Consider the following 15,723-nt stretch of genomic DNA (forward strand, 5'->3'; position numbering starts at 1 on the left):
ACCCCAAGTCCTCCACTGGGCCAGTCACTTTTCTCCATCTTGGAGTCTTCACACATGCTGTTCCCTCTGCCTAGAACGCTGTTTGCCGCATCTTGGCCTGCCTCTCCCTGGCTTGTTGCTCAACTTCAGTTCCCCAGAGAAGCTACCTGGGACCTTGAGTCTCTGCTGTGTGGACCCTGGACTCGTTGTTTGTTTCTGGCAAGCACTGCTTTTACTTTTGTATTATTTGATTCTTTGCTCTCTTCTGAGTCTCTGCAAGGCTAGGGATCACTATTACATCGGCATGCTTGCTGAATGTTTGTTGAATGAATGGGTGAACGCCAAGTGCCTTTGTCATCACGTCTCCTTGGATTCTCCCAGTGACCTGGAGACATATTTTGACCCCACTTTGACACATGAGGAAACTGAACCCCAGAGAGTCTGAGAGCATATCCGTAATCACATAACCAGTAACTGGCAGGTGTGGGGAGTCAGGGGCTTGTTTATGCCAGGGCACCCCATCATGTCCCTTTGGAGTCCTCCTCTGTCAGATGGGGATGATACGGTGGCACTGGGCAGTGGCCTCATGGTCAGTGCCCGGGCCTCTGCTGTGGGTAGACCCACTGACCTCCTGCTCTTATTGCAGCAGGATGGAGCTGAAGTGAGGTGGAGGGGCCGCGAGCTACTGACTGGCGCGTGGGCCACTGGTGATTTGCAGATCACTGAGGTAGGTGTGCCACTGGGCTGGCGGGAGGTGGCTGGGTCGGAAGCAGGCAAGTCCTGATGAGGGCAGGTGCTGGCCCTAGCATGCTGGACCTTTGACTCGGGCCTCAGCCCTGATGGGCAGGAGTGGGTACAAGTCACCTTTGCTGGAACCTCATCATGCCCCAAATGGGGCGTCCCTCTACTTGGCACCCAGGGACCTCTTGGCCTGGCATTTCTCTAGAGCAGCTGCTAGGGGTGGGGGCTGGAGGTCTGCCCGGGGAGAGGGGCAGGTCTGGCTACCTGGTCTTGGCACAGGAGCCCTGTCTGTACCGCTCTAAACCCTGTGGGGTAGGGGCAGCCCCACGAAAGGGGGCCTGGGTGAGCAGGAATATTTGGGCTGAAATGGGTGCGGGGCTACCACCCCTTCTACCTACTCTCACAAACACGCTGAGGTGGATACACACTGGGCTCTGGGGTCAGACCACCTGGGTTCAAATCCTGATTGGCACACATGGTTACTCTGTGCCTCTGTTTACCCATCTGTCAAATGGGAATGAGATGTCGGCACCTGCCCCACTGTCGCGGTGAGGAGACTGCACACCTGGCACACAGCAAGGACTGGGGACATGTCAGTCCTTTTCCTCAAGGGTGCTGGAACCCAACTTTCTCTCCACACACCTCAGTTTCCACCACCCTGCTCCCCCTGAGGACCCATCAGTGCCAGGATGGACACAGACTGAACCCCTGGCCTGATGAGGGGGGCAGGGCCCCTTGAGGAGCAACTGAGAGCAGCTGGGGCCAGCAGGTCCTGAGGTTGAGCTCAGCTCTGTCCCCCGTGCCCCAGCATTTCTCATCATGGGGTGGCATTTCAGGGTGATCTCCCTTGGCCCTGTCCCTGAGGGTGACCTGTGTAATCCCTGTTTCCGTGGCAACCCTCAACCTAGAGATGAGAGGCTTCACAAAAATTGTCACTTGGGCCAGAGCCCTTTGTCCCAAGGCGTCGTGGTGCTCAGGCAGCCCAGGAGAGGGGAGTCTTCACCCTGGTGTGGGGCTGTCTCCTAACATCCCCTGCTGCCCTCAGTGTCCCTCCTAGAGCTTAGCACTGCCAGGGGCCTAAGGCAGGCCGGGTGAGCCTCGGTCAGGCTCCGACATTGGAGAGCCAGCCTCCGTCTCCCTTCCCGCTGCAGGAAACCTCGGCTGTCTGCTGATCTGCTGCATGACCTTGGACCAGTCCCTTCCCTTGTGTGAGAGCCAGCTTTCTCATCTGAAAATGAGGCTGATTATACTGACATTGCTGACAGGGCTGCTGTGAGGATGCTTAGAAGCCATGAATATTTTTAAATGTTACTGCCTCATGAGCATCTGCTGTGTGTGTGCCAGAAGCTATGCTCCTTTAATACCTCTTTCTCCCCACAAGAATCCCACAGGGAGGTTTGTCTAATTCATTCTCCAGAGGCTCGGCATGGTTAGGAAACCCACAGAGCCGTCAGTGCTGGAGTGGGGATTTGAACCGAGGTCCGTCAGGATTAACCAGTGCACAAGGCCTTGGAGACCAGGGGCGGGGCCCCAGGACAAGCGTGGGAGCTGCTTGGGGAAAGCCCTGCAGCCTTTGTCCAGCCCGCCAAACCCTCTGCTTTCTGGAGCCAGAGGGTGGCCCCCAGGCTGGTGGCCTGCCCCTCCCCAATGGGGCCTGCCTGCAACTCGATAAGGCTAGGGGAACCCTCTGCTAATTGTCTGGTAACCTTTGAAATTCTCCTTCACGGTGGGTTCTCTTTTCGGATGTTTTTCAAGGTAATTCATTCCTTTTCCAGAAATTGCCAGTGGCGGAGCATTAGGCAGCTGGTAATTAATCATAGGAGCGGCTTCAAGTTGATTCTTTGAAAAAGAAAAAAAAAAAAATGAGGAACAGAAAGCCTTGGTGGAAAAAGGAAAGAAAAGAAAACCACTCCAAGGCTAGGGTGGTAATCAATACCTTGGTGTCCTAGAAACGGCTGGGGGTGGAGACGGCGGAAGTGCGGCCTTCTCTCTTTCTTCCCAGGCTGGCCCACTGTCGGCGCCAACAGAGGCAGCGTAGGGCCCCGCTCTTGACCATTGGCTCCCTGTATGGCTTTGAGAAGTTTCTGCCTTTCCCTGGACTCAGCTTTGCCACCTGTAAAATGGGTGAAGGGCAGCTGTTAAACTAAACATTGAATGAACCCATGTTTCACTACCGTGTGTTAGTCCCTGGCACAGAGCAGTGGCCCCATTGATACTCTGTTAAGTGAGTGAGTGAGTGAGTGAGTGAGTGAGAGTGAGTTAGTGAGTGATTCTTGTGGGCCCTAGCTAGCTGTCTTGAGTGAAGGCAGTGGTACTGGCTACAGGATCTTGTGACTGTAGCTCTGTTATAATTTGGAGTGACAGTCAGTGTGAGGGGCCGGTTCTGTCACTTTCCAAGCTAATGATGGGGGAAAGGACAGTCTCGCTTGGTGAACTCCAGCCAGGAGACCTTGGGCCCCTTAGTGGCAACCATGCTATCTCTTCGGCATCTTTCAATTCAACTTTGCAAGAGTCTGAGCTATCTGGAGATTTTATGTTAAAACGCTGCCTCCTGCAGAGGTGGTGAGTTCCTTGTCACTAAGCTGGGGTTGGGCTGTATGGGCCACTTGGACAGTGGATTTTGGGGCTTGGAGCACCCCTGAGTCTGGGAGAGAGCATGAGGCTCTCCAGAATGGTTAATGGGGAGGCTGCACTGCTGGGGAGGAAGTCTGTTCCCTCCGGAGCCCCTTCCCAAAGGTCCCAGGGGGGACTGGACGAGGATACAGGTGCTGAAGCATCAGTGCCTGCTCTCCTTGACTGGCCCCATTGCATGGACATAGGGGCACTGAGCAGGGTTGAGGGAAAGATCCATACTCCTTACATCAGGGGGTGTCTAACAGGCTGTGGGTTGGGTAGGGGGATGGGGAGGAATAGAAAGCCCTTGTCTGGAGGTGGGGGCCTCAGACCTAGGTCTTATATGCTGGTCTGTCTGGTGTTACCTCAGCAGCTCCCTTTCCCTTTCTGGTATTTGGGCCACGATCCTTCAGGAGAGGGCAGCAGATGGGGAGTGTGTTCTCCAGGGGAGTGTGAACTCCCCTGCCCGGGTGAGCTCAGTTTGGGAGCCTGAGCTGGGCCTGACAAAGCCAGTTTCCTCTTAACAGCTTCTCTCATTCTGGCCCTAATGTGGGACCGGGGTTCCTTGCCCAGAGACCCAGGATGACAGTGAACCCTAGCCTGAGTAGTGGCTCTGGGAGGCTCAGAGCTTCCAGAGGGAAGGAGGAGGGTGTGTGACTTTGTGCTTGTGTGTAAGTGCGTGTGTACTAGTGTGCGCCTGTGTATGGGTATGATTGTTCAGCACGACATGTGAGGCTGTGTGAATATTCATGAGTATTCAAGGAAAGGGGAGACCCCTCCCTCCCGTGTGTGTCAGGACCTCCATGTGCACACTGGCTCCACATTCAGACTGGCCTGGGCGGCCCGGACCACAGTGGAACAGACTGAGGGGCAGTGTGGGGGGCAAGCATTCAGGCCCGAGTGTTCTGACCTGCCCTCCCACAGCTGGAGGTCTTGACAGCTCCCTATGGTCACAGGAGGGCATGGATTTGGCGGCCATGCCTCCTGCCACAGATTTACAACCTGAGCCTCTGGCCTGAAGTCTCTGGGTGGGCCCAACCAGCTCCCCCTAGGTGGGCCTGGTCTGCTAGGGGGGTCCTCTGTGAGCAGCCAAGCCTAACTTGGCACTAGTCGTTTCTTTACTTCTTCCAGCCTTGGCCTCCAAGCTCCAGCTCAGCTCTGTGTGTGTGTGTGTGTGTGTGTGTGTGTGTGTGTCTGGGCTCTCCCTGCAGGGTAGGGCAGTGGGTCTGTCTCTTCGTGTCTCTGTCCCGTCTCCCTGTGGCTGTCTGTCCTCATCTCTCCCTGTAGCTCTCTCCTGCCCAGCTTCCCAGACGCTGCCTCCTCCACAGCACACCTCCCTGTCCCTGCAGCGTATCCCAGAGTCCCTGCACCTCCTCGCCTCCGCTCTCCTTCTCAGGGCCACTCCTTAGCAGGCCTCCCAGCAGCACGGCTGCACCGTGCCACCGCATCACTGCTTCTTGTCATCCCCAGGGCTCTGCATAACAGAGGCCTCCCTACCTGCTGCCTTTGCCTAAATCTGGCTCCAACCAACATGCCACTTCCTCCCACCCTGCTCTTTGGTGGGTCTGAGACAGCCCCACATTCCCAGCTGCTGGAGGCTGCACTCCGTGTGTGGCCAGGTGGTGGGGGCAGGTGCCATCCCTTCCCCATGGCCCTGCTGTGCCGGCTACCTCCTGGCTCAGGAGTGCAGGCTGCTAGCCCACCCTGCAGCTGCCCTGTACCGTCCTGGGCATGTGGGTCACTGGCCACCAGCTGGAGCAAGAGAACGAGAGGCGGCCTGTGCCCACTAACAAGGGGTGGTTGGAAACCTGGCATCTCCCTCCAGCATTAATGAAATTCCTGCTATAATTAGAAGTGAGGTGTACAGGAGCTGGCTGCCTGGTGGGAGCATTTGTATGCTCATGAATAAATAAATTGTCCTCTCCTGAAGGGAGAGGAAGCTGGAGGGTGTAGGCCCAGAGGGTCTCAGTGGCCTGTGAGGTGCAGAGACCCCACCACTCACCTGGACGCCCTCAGGAACCTCCCTCTGTCCCTGGCCCTGGTCAGCTAGTCTTCCTGGAAGTGCCTGCTGCGTGCCCAGGCGACTCAGCCTGGCATTCGAAGTCGCCGCCATCTGGCCTCAGCTTCCTTTCACAGCCACATCACACGCTAGCCTTCTGCCAGCGCCCTGGGCTGCAGCTTCACCGCGCCGCCCCCCGCCCCTGTTCTTCATCACACCTTCCCACTCTGTGCTCCGGCCTGAGTTTCTGTGGGCTGCTGCATGGCTCCATCCTGGGAAGCCCTCCTCAGGCCACACCTGTACCTCCTGGAGGTCCCAGTAACCTTCCCTGGACAGGCCTCCTAAATCCAGAGCCTTCCCTCAACACTCTTCATGCCATTTAAAGTGTGCATCAGACTGCCCGCCAGGCTGTTTTTCATTTTTCATTGATTACATATTGGGATGGTAATATATTGGATTCACAGGGCAGATGTTTTACATTCTTCATCATACTAAGTCTTTGAAATCCAGTCATTGCAGTCTCCACTGTTAGCTGTATTGCATGGCGCATGCTTGGAGAGGAGAGTCCTGTTTCCTCACCTTGCAGGTGAAGAAACTGAAGCCTGAGGAAGGAAATCCTGCAGGTGAGTTTGCAGAGCACATGCTGTCTCTGTAGGCAAGGCCACCGCTGTCCTGCAGGACAAAATAAGGAACCGAGGCACAGGGCACTTGTCCTAAAGACAGATCGAGGCAGGCAGGACCATGGCTAGAACCCAGGCGGCTGAACCTGAAATGAATAGAGGAAAGGCGATATGAGCGATTTCGTTCCCCCCGCCACACCCACAGTAGATTTCAGTGCTTAAGACTGCCCTGCACTTAATGCCCAAACAGCCCCAGACCAAGCAGCTGTCACAGGCTGGGCCACATATTGGCCAGTCCTGCCCTTCATCCCTCCTAGCTTCCTGACAGTGAGCATACACCCTAGATGGAGCTAGGAGGGTGAGAGCCCTGGCTCCTCCCAGGAAAGGTCACCCCTGCCCTCCAGCCCCTCCCACATCAGCCAGCAGAGTCTGAATCTCAAAAGTGCCCAAAGGCTGTGTTCTGTTAACCAGCCCAGGTCTCCAGTGAGTGGAGGATGCCTGCGGCAGGGATGGCTCCAAGGCCAGGAGGGAGAAGAGGGGATTTACCCTCCAGAGCCTGGCCCTGCCCCTGCTGGCCTAGAGGGTTCTCCCAAAGTGGGGTGTTTCTTAGGAGTCAGGCTGGCAGCAGAACAGCCCCTCCAGAGCCCTCCGCCCTCTGGAGCCGATTTTCCTCTTTGTTACCCGCAAGCCCCCTCCGGCTGCACTTGGCTGTACGCTCCGTTTACAATCTACCTCTTGTTTGCCTGCGCTCAGGCAGTGTGGCAGGGAGTCACGGAAGGTTCAGGTGCTTGTCTCCCTCCACTGCAGACAGGGCTGGTGCCACTACCCAAAGTGGAGCTCCCCCAGGGGCCTACCTCCTCCTACCAGCAAGGGCTGCAGAGTTTTGAGTGTACTGAGCCAACAGCCCCGCTTTCTTTCCCCAGCCCATTCCCTCCTTCATCTGCACACAGGCACCCCATGGCCTTTCCTTGTCTCTGCTCCTCCAAGCCAGCCATCTGCTGTTTCCACACTAGACCGTATACTCGTTGAAAGCTCAGGGCAGGCTGTGAACCATGTCCCCAGCACAGTCGTGTGCAGAAGGGCAGCAGGAAGCCACAGGCACCCAGCTTGTGCACCCTCAGCTTCCTCCGGGCACAGCAACAAGGTGTAGTCTAGCATCCCGGTTGTTAATGTACCTATGGGTCGTGTTAAGAATTCAGAGGCCATGTGCGGACTCTACGAGAAATAATGCTGTGCGCTGTGTGGCGCACGGTCGCGCTCTCAGCCCTGCTCCCTGGGTATCAGGTCTGCTTGACTGAGGTCTCAGCTCTGGGCTGTGGCCAGTGCAGGAGAAGGGAAGAGGCAGGGACCTCAGTGTGACCCCCACAGGTGTCCGTCCACCCTGACTGCTGGGTGAGCCAGGCCCCAGAGAACCTTCTAGAGCCCCCAAGGAGCTGACTGGTTAATGGAGAGCAGGAAATGTATGGTTGCTGAGCCTTTGGAAGCTTTTTGCCCACATCTGCCTCCCCCATTAAGTGTTTCTCACCCTTCTTCAGCTCCAGTTTGGGAAACAGCAAGCACATCTTGCCTCATGACTGTTCTGGGACTCTCCACCGCTCCCCTGAGGCATCTTTAGGGACCTGTGTTGGAGCCCAGGGGAACATCTCTGCTTCATAACTTCTGTGGATTGCTCCAGTGGTGCCACTTCCATCTGGCCCACCGTCAGGTTGGTGGGACGGGCTGGCATGAGACAGCCCTCGCCCCTCGCCGGTAGCCCCTGCCAGTTCTCTCTGGGCCCTGGCCTCACCAGACTTCCCATCACAGCCCCCCACCCCTGCCCTTGTCACTACCTGGGGTGCCAGCCCTCCGTGCTTCATTGCCTCTGCCCCCAGCAATTCCCTCTCAGGTAGGAGTTCCCAGCTGCCTCCTGCCCGGCAGCTCCAGCATGGCCAAAGATTGAGCCAGGAGGACTTTGATGTACTAGAACCTGTAAATAATCTGGAGCATTTTTATCTGTGTGTGGAAGAAATGCAACAGACATCCACGCAACCTGTAGCCAGCTTAGCCTGTCCGCAGCCACAGCTCCAGAAGAGCTGAAAAAGATCATCTCATGCCTGGTATTGACTCCCCCAGCTGCTGCCCAGACACCTCCATTGCTGAAGAAGTCACCACACAGTTTTGCTCATGTAAATTCAGTATTATAGAGGATAAAGTGTGGCATGTGGTCAAAGTGTGTGGGTTTCAGGCACAGACAGTTCTGGGTTCAAATCTCTGTTCTGCCACCTATCAGCCAGGTGAGTCTGGACAAGTTACTTGCATCCTCAACTCACCTGTTTCCTCATCTGTAAAGGGGTGCAGTGCACCCACCTGGCAGGATAAAATGCAGCAATAGCTACACAGCACCAGTCCTCTCTGTTCGCGGCAGACCAATGCCCTTGGGGAGATACCTCCAACCCCTCAAACAGGAGCATCTGTTTGAAGTTGGCGTTTGTTAGCTCTGGACCCAGACACTTGTCTCTCCAGGGACAATGGACCCCTAGGTCCTCTCCTGAGCTTTCAAGTGGGAACTTCCAGGAGGATACTTTGAGATGGAGGTGCAGTGCTTCCCTGACATGCTAGCACACCCAGGCCACCTTGGACACCTGTGTAAATGCAGATCACCAGGCCCCTCTCCCGGAGTCTGATTCTGTAGATCTGGAGTTGGGCCTAGGACTCTGATTTTTTAACAGATGCCCCCAGAAAATACTTGCGATCTGGCCAATCTGGGACACACTGGTGCCTGCAAAGGGGAGCTGGCCTAGAGACTTGAGCCAGTTCCTCTCTGTGGCTCAGTTTTCACACTGATAAACCAGGGGTTTAGATGACCTGGCAGGGATCTTCCTGCCCTTAAAACCTCATGACAATCAGACAGACATTCCCTGATGTCCCCTCTACCAGGCTCCCTGGGGCAGATCTGTGGGTTTCCGCCCCATTCCTTCTAGCCACAGAGCATTTGGCTCAGCAGCCTTCTGCCAGCCTCAGAGCCCTAGGGATAGAGAATCTGTTCCCTGGGTGTCACATGCTGTTGATTGTCCATTCCCTTACCTTCCAGGAAGCCCTCACTCTGCAGGCATTAGCGGAGTCCACTCAGATCTGAGATCTTTTCTGTAAGCTGAGCTGGATCACTAACTGGTGCCTACTGGGAGGTAGGGCGGAGGCCAGAGTGGGGGGGCGGGGCAGTCCTGCAGCTCCTCTGAGGCATCTGGGAGCCTTATTAGTTAACATGCATGAAAGCCTGCAGCACTGGAACCGTAGGATGGCCCCGCAAGAGCCCTGTCTTGTTACAGATGAGGAGACTGAGGCCCAAAGTGGAACGTGCTTGCTAAGAGGATGTGAGCTCTGGGAGCTCCACATGGCACACAGTCTGGTCTCTTGGCCACCCCATGTGCCCCACCGTGCCTCTCCTTGTGTGGTCCATCTAGGATGGGCAGCCCCGACAGGCTTAAGCCCTCAACTTAAGCTGCTGAGCCCCTAGGAAAAGACAGTGCCATCTCAGGACAGGTCCTAGGGGCCGCCTGCTCCTGAACACTGGTCCCTTCTTGGACCCACACTGTCAGCCTAAATCAACAACCGTCCCCCAGCCCATGGGTCCTCCAACCCCAGCCAGGGCAGCCCTCATGGAAGCTTTCCAGGAATATCCACGCACAGCACGGTGAGCTCCAGAAATGAAAAGGCTCTCACACTCCCTGCTCCCTCCCGTTTTCCACTCACTGCTGCTCAGGGGAGTTAATAAGCAGAGGTGAAAAAGCCGGCACTGTCCTAATGAGACCTCGTTTGAGGCAGCTGGGTCTGGGCTAATGCCAGAGAAGGAATTCTTCACTGCCGGGCCTTCACCCCATCGGGGATGAGGCCAGGGCCTAGAACTTAGGGACTGGCTTGAGCTGTCACTCAGAGGATGCCAGAGACCAGAGCTTTGTCTCTGTCCTGGGCTGGGAGCCTCACTGGTTCCTTAGTTCACATGTGGTGCCTGGTACAGCACCCATCTTCAGGCCTCTGCACAAGTCAGCCCCTCTCCACTTCACTCTCTATCTGCAGTCAGTAAGGCAGCAGTATTTAGTAAGCACCTACTGTTTGTGTGGGTCTGTGCTCAGCTCTTCAGGAGACAAAGAAACAGACCTGTGCCAGCTCCAGGGGAGCTCACAGTCTAGGTCACTGTAGGCCACACGCAGGAACAGAATTTGTGATGCACCGTGTCCGTGGGGCAAGGGATGTGTTGAGATCCAAAGAGGAGGAGTCCTTGGGGAGTGAGGGCCTATGGAAGGCTTCCTGGAGGAGGCTGACTGGAATGGATTGACACTCAGAGCATTTCAAGAATTTCAAGTGGGGCTAGGGCTGGGGCAGGTGATCGAGTTTGTGCCAGAGCATCACTGGGCACACACCTGGCCCTGTCCTGCGACAGGGAGGCCCAGCAAGGATGGAGCCATGCTATTGAGGCAGCCACAGGCTCAGACCCGGTACATCAGAGGCCATATCCCTTTTATAAAGTGAATGACCAGCACAGAGCACTGCTTTTTAAGTGTAGGAATGTAGTAGGCTCTCAATAAATGCTGACCGAATGAAGGGTGCATTGCATACACTCAGGTATCCACAGAGCAACCGAAAGCTCAGGTCAGGAAGCAGCAGGGGTGAGGCGATAGGGCATGAGGCCTCTGGGGCAGGGGCAGGGGCAGGACTCAGAGCAGCTCAGCCTTGTTCATTGGAACCCAGAGTAGTGGGTGCCTGCGGGGAGCATCCTTCAGAGCCACACGTCACCCTCCTAAGGGCACACTGTGACACCTGACCAAGCAGGAACATTGGGGGTGAAGACACCTGGGGCCCAGCTGGCAGCCTCCCTGGAGCACATTTGTACCCAGTGTTTGGTGCATGCCCCAGACAGACCCACCCTCCCTAGGGCCTCTAGGACAGGAGGAAAATGAGCGCCTGTGGCATATCTATCACTGAAGGGGAGAGGACAGGCCAGCTACAAAGCCCTTAGATATATCATGGTTATGATAATAGTAATAATGACAATAGTGTCAGCAACCAGGGCGTCATTTATTTGATCCCGGTGACACCCTATAAGGTAGGGACCAGTATCATCTCCATTTTATGGATGAAGAAACTGAGGCAGAGGGAAGTTAGGAAAATAGCCAAAGTCTCCAGGTGCAGAACTGGGTAGGAACTTGGGTCCTTTGACCCTAAACTGCAGACTGGCCTTTGGTTGGCCTCTGACTCAACCTAAGGAGCATCCCATCCAACCCTCACTCCTGTCACATGGAGCATGAGGGCCACCGTTGCATCTTTTGACACAAAAGAGGAGGACACAAACTCTCCAAAAAATCATCTCAAGTCTTCCATTATCAGACTTTACACAGGTCCTTCTCGTACCTTCCCAGCTCCATGGGAAAGATGAACAACCAGTGGCTGGAGAGTGGGCCCTTCCCCTGAATTGGTCCTTTGTAATGAAAGTAAATTCTCTGCCAGCCTTTGGTGCCCAGCAGTTTGATAATACAGGTGTTTAAATGGTAATGACTGTGGGGCCAGCCAGGAGAGGAGGCAGTGAGTCAGATGGGGGGTTCAACAGGAATTAAAGGCACTTAATCTCAGTACAGTATGATTTTTCCAAATCTGTTGGCTCTGCACCAAGAATGAGCTGACTCAGGACACCCTGGGGCCTGGGCTGCTCAGGGCCTGCTTGGCTCTATTAGGGAGGGAGGGCTCTGGGCTGAGGAACTCCTGGGAGGTGGCACTGGCCTAGGGCAAGCTTGTCCATCCCGCGACCCATGGGCTGCACATGGCTCAGGACAACTTTGAATGTGGCCCAACACAAATTCGTAAACCTTCTTAAAACATGATGAGATTTTTTTGTGAACTTTGTTTTTTTAGGTCATCAGCTATTGTGAGTGTATTTTATGTGTGACCCAAGACAGTTCTTCCAATGTGGCCCAGGGAAGCCAAAAGGTTGGATGCCCCTGGCCTAGAGGCTCTGAGAGCAGATTAGGACCAAAGGATCCAAGGGCAGCCTAGTGTCCCTGTTGCTAGGAAGCCCCTTAGGCCTCAGAGGACAGTGGACAGTGGGGCGGGGGGTGGGGCGGGGGGGGTGCTTCTCCAGGAGTGTAAGGAGGAAGAATTTTAAGAATATACCTTGATCAGCAGACAGAGAGCAAGTGACCTGCCTAAGACTACCCAGCCAGGATTCAAGACCGAATCTTTGCTGTTAATCAGTATGTTATCCTGTAGAGTGTGTGTTTTGTGTTGGGGGAATCTTAATGGTAGTTCTGTTTATTAGCACTTACCCCAGTTATCTTATATGTATTATCTAATTTAATCTTCGTAGAAATCTGTTTCAAGTATGAGTAAACTGAAGAACAGAGATGCTAAGTAATATGCTCGTGATCACACAGCCACTGGGAGGTTGGATTAGAATTTGAACCCGGCTCCATCTACCTTTCAAGCCTGAACCCTCAGACCCAGGCACAGAGCATCCACCCAAGGGACTGAGACCCCTGCCAACCAGAAAGATCAGGGAAGCTTCTCGGAGGGCATGTCAGAATTTGTTACCGATGGAGCTGGTCTGTAAACCTCAGGTTCCCTGGCCTCCCAAGGGCTCTTGCTCATCCTCAGATTGCATCCTGGGGCCCCCTTGCTGGGTGCTTGGAGGGTGAGGTGCACTGTGGATGCATTCCTCAGATTCCACTGGGATTGCTGAAGCGGCCAGCACAGGTTGCACCCGCCAGCTGTGGGGAAGGCCTGCCCATATTAGATTGCAACTTGGAGCCCTTCTCAGCATCACCCAGGACAGTTCTCTCAGCCAGGGTGGGGTCAGCATCGGGGACACCAGGGACACACAGCTCCCACTGGGAGGGCGAGGGAAGGGCCTTGACCAACTGGACAGAAGACAGTTAGTGAAGACAAAGGCACATCAATCCCTGGACTCCCAGTTGTTGGCTCCAGAGGGATGAGTAGGATAAGTGGCAGCTGGTGAGGCCCTGCCAGTCGATTGCACCTCCATTTGATGGGCAGTGGGAAGTCAGTGAAGGTTTTGATCTGTAGAAGGACTGTGTGCCATTTCTCACTGAGCTTTCGTAGAAACCTCGCATGTCAGAGGACAGAGACCAAACGCGGTCAGGAGAGTGGCTCTGCTCCCCTGGGTGCTGGCAGGGAAGGGATGCTTATATTGGGAATCCCCTTTGTAGCTAAGATGTCCTTTTGCAAGTCTGGCCTTTAAAATCCAAGCCCAGTTGCTGTGGGGCGTAGAAGAGCTCTAAGTGTTAATCCAGAAATGCGGCTGAGGTTGGGGGAGGAATGCACAGAAAACACGTGGCACACACAAGATGCAGGCTAAATGTAAAACTGGATGCCAGAGGCTGGGGGATCCGAGGGTCCAACAGTTCCACCCCCTTTGGATGGAACAAACTGAGGACATAAGGGGCTTTGCCCGAGGAGGCCCAGGCCATTGCAAAAGAGGGCACAGCATCCCCAGGTGACACCTGCCCTTCCTGGGGGCTTTCCTCCTTCCATTGTGTGTCTTTGACCTTCCTCCCAGGCCTCTCTCTGAGCGTGAGCTGAGGCTGAAGGTTAGAGCCAGCTAGGAAAGAGAAGAGCCAATGTGTACCTTCCAGGGCACCTCACCAGGCTTCACAGGTACAGTGCAAGGGGGTCCTCACAGGAGCCAGTGGGGACTCAGTGGCCCATCTCAGACATTGATGTCATAGCACCCAGATAGGGAGGGAGACCGCTGGTGGCAGCAAGCCTTACCCCAATTCATGACCCAAAAGAAACCCAGAGCAGTCTGCCCAGGGTGGGGCAGCTGCCCCAAGGTGTCCTTTGGCCACTTGTTTCTGTCCCGCCGCCCTCACGCTTCTCAGCAGCCACAGCTGCCCATCTGCCGCTTGCTCCAGCCCTGCCTCCTCCTGTGTGTGGGCCTCCTCTCGTGACCATCCCTGCACTTCCCAGTGCTCCTTGCTCACCCGTTTTTGTCTGTCTGTCATCATGTCTCTCACTTGGGTTTGTCCTGCCCCAGTCAGCTGGGTTGTACAACCCCAGAGCACACCCTTCCCGCAGGAGGCCTCCTCTCTATCTCTGGGCTGGTCTGTGGCTCCCACCTTTGGTGCTTGCTTGTCTCTGAGGACTTCTCTAGTCTGTGCTACTCTGTGTGAGTGGTGTGTTGTGTGTGGTGTGTGTGGTGTGTGCGCGCGCGGCACATGTGTACCGACCTGCATATGTGCGTCTCTCCCCCTGGCCACCACACCCCTCACACCGCCCATCCCTCCCCTTCCTTGGGCTGGCTCAGGTTCCTCCCTACTCCCCATGAGCCAGCCAGCAGGAAGGCAACCTGCAGCCAGAGTGTGGAGCCCACTCCTTGGAGGCAGCCCCAGCATTCCTGGCTGCAGCAGACCCTCCGGGCTTAGCCCACAGGACTCCTGGGAGCTGGTATGAGCCTGGCCATCATCCGGCCTGGAGAGTGGCTCCTGTTTGAGAGCAGGAATGTCCTGGATGGGAAAAGGTAGAGGGGAGAGTTTGTGAATAAAACAAACAAACAAGGCATTATTTTCCCTGCAAATGTGCCCTTTGTCTAGTGCTGGAGCTCAGGGAGTCCCAGAAAGTGAGAAACGGTGCACAGGGAGGGCACTGTGCATCCTGGGCTGGGGCTGCAGGACACAATGGAGGGAGGGGATGGGGCAGCCACACAGACCGCATGTGCTCCAGAGGCCCAACGGGCCAGGATGACATTCCAGGGCCATTTCAACTCTCTCAAAATGTCATTAATATATGGCTAGTGGGGAGAGCTCTCAGGCCTCTCCAAACCCACCGTGTGAGCGAAACCCCCTCCAGCCACCACCACTTAGTCATTTAGCAGATGTTTATTTAGCACCTATGATGGACCAGCGCTCTTCTGAGTATTTGGGATGCCTCTGAGCAAGAGACCGGGTGTCTGCGTCATGGAGCTGATAGTCTGGCAGGGGAGTAGAGAGGCATAGATCTTAGAGCTCAGAGGTCTTCCTGACAGTCCAACCCAGTCACCCTCCTGATCATACTGCTGGAACTCTGAGGCTCAGGGAGGTCGAGAGTCAGCCCTCCATCCTCCTGGTACCAAGGCACAGCCCGTTGGCATAAACATTTGGTGCACACTGGCTGAATGAACACCCCTCCTGCAAGCATTGCTCAGTTTACCGGGAATTTCCCAGAAACACCTGGGGATAGGAGGGCTGGCAGGACCTGCTTGATAGCAAGGCTTTTGGAGGTTGCAGGACCTGGACTGTGAGAGGTGTGCAGTGGAGGTGAGCTGTCATCACTGTCATCCGTGGGGAATGGGACAGTCCCCCTTTGCCAGGGGACCCCGTTGGGAATCTGCCAATCTGAGTTGAGGTCAGTCTTTCTTCACTAATAATCTGGTGGCATTGGGAAGTCTCTTTTCTCTGTGGGCCTCGGTTTCCCCATCTAGCCAGTAAGAAGGTAGGACTGGCTCACCAATGTGAACGCCAGGAGGCCAGGGATTGGAGTTTGTGGCAGTGTGTCTCCAGTGCATCCACTGCTGACAAAACCGTATAAACTGTGCCGTGCACTGGGAATGAGGCCCCTCAGGGATCCCACAAGAGGCCCCCTGGGTCCTGGGACCCCACCCAGCCTGTCTCAGTTCCCAGCTGCAGCAGGGCCCGGGCTTGCTCTCCCCAAACAGCCGGGCCAGTGAAGCGTGGGCCTGCTCACAGCGCCTGGCAGGGACCTGTAAATTGAAAACATGATGTTTCCTGTTGGGGCTGGACTCAGTGTGGC

General features: G+C 55.4%; 1 protein-coding gene across 7 annotated transcripts in view; it reads left to right on the forward strand.

Moving 5' to 3' along the window:
• ZMIZ1 (zinc finger MIZ-type containing 1) overlaps positions 1–15,723 on the forward strand; it is a 242,727-nt gene that overhangs the window by 92,075 nt on the left and 134,929 nt on the right. For 4 of the 7 annotated variants that reach the window (XM_017865212.1, XM_017865205.1, XM_017865211.1 and 1 more), the window contains one exon: positions 626–706. The exons of 1 other annotated variant lie outside the window; for it this stretch is intronic. The gene's annotated coding sequence lies outside the window, so the exon portion shown is untranslated. Of the gene's footprint in view, positions 1–625; positions 707–5,869; positions 5,956–7,487; positions 7,658–15,723 lie in introns of those variants that run through there. 2 more of the 7 variants (XM_017865206.1, XM_017865207.1) reach the window with 2 other exon arrangements.

This window comes from Rhinopithecus bieti, unplaced genomic scaffold (assembly GCF_001698545.2).
Source record: "Rhinopithecus bieti isolate Rb0 unplaced genomic scaffold, ASM169854v2 scaffold_81282, whole genome shotgun sequence".
Classification (NCBI taxonomy): Eukaryota; Metazoa; Chordata; class Mammalia; order Primates; family Cercopithecidae; genus Rhinopithecus; species Rhinopithecus bieti.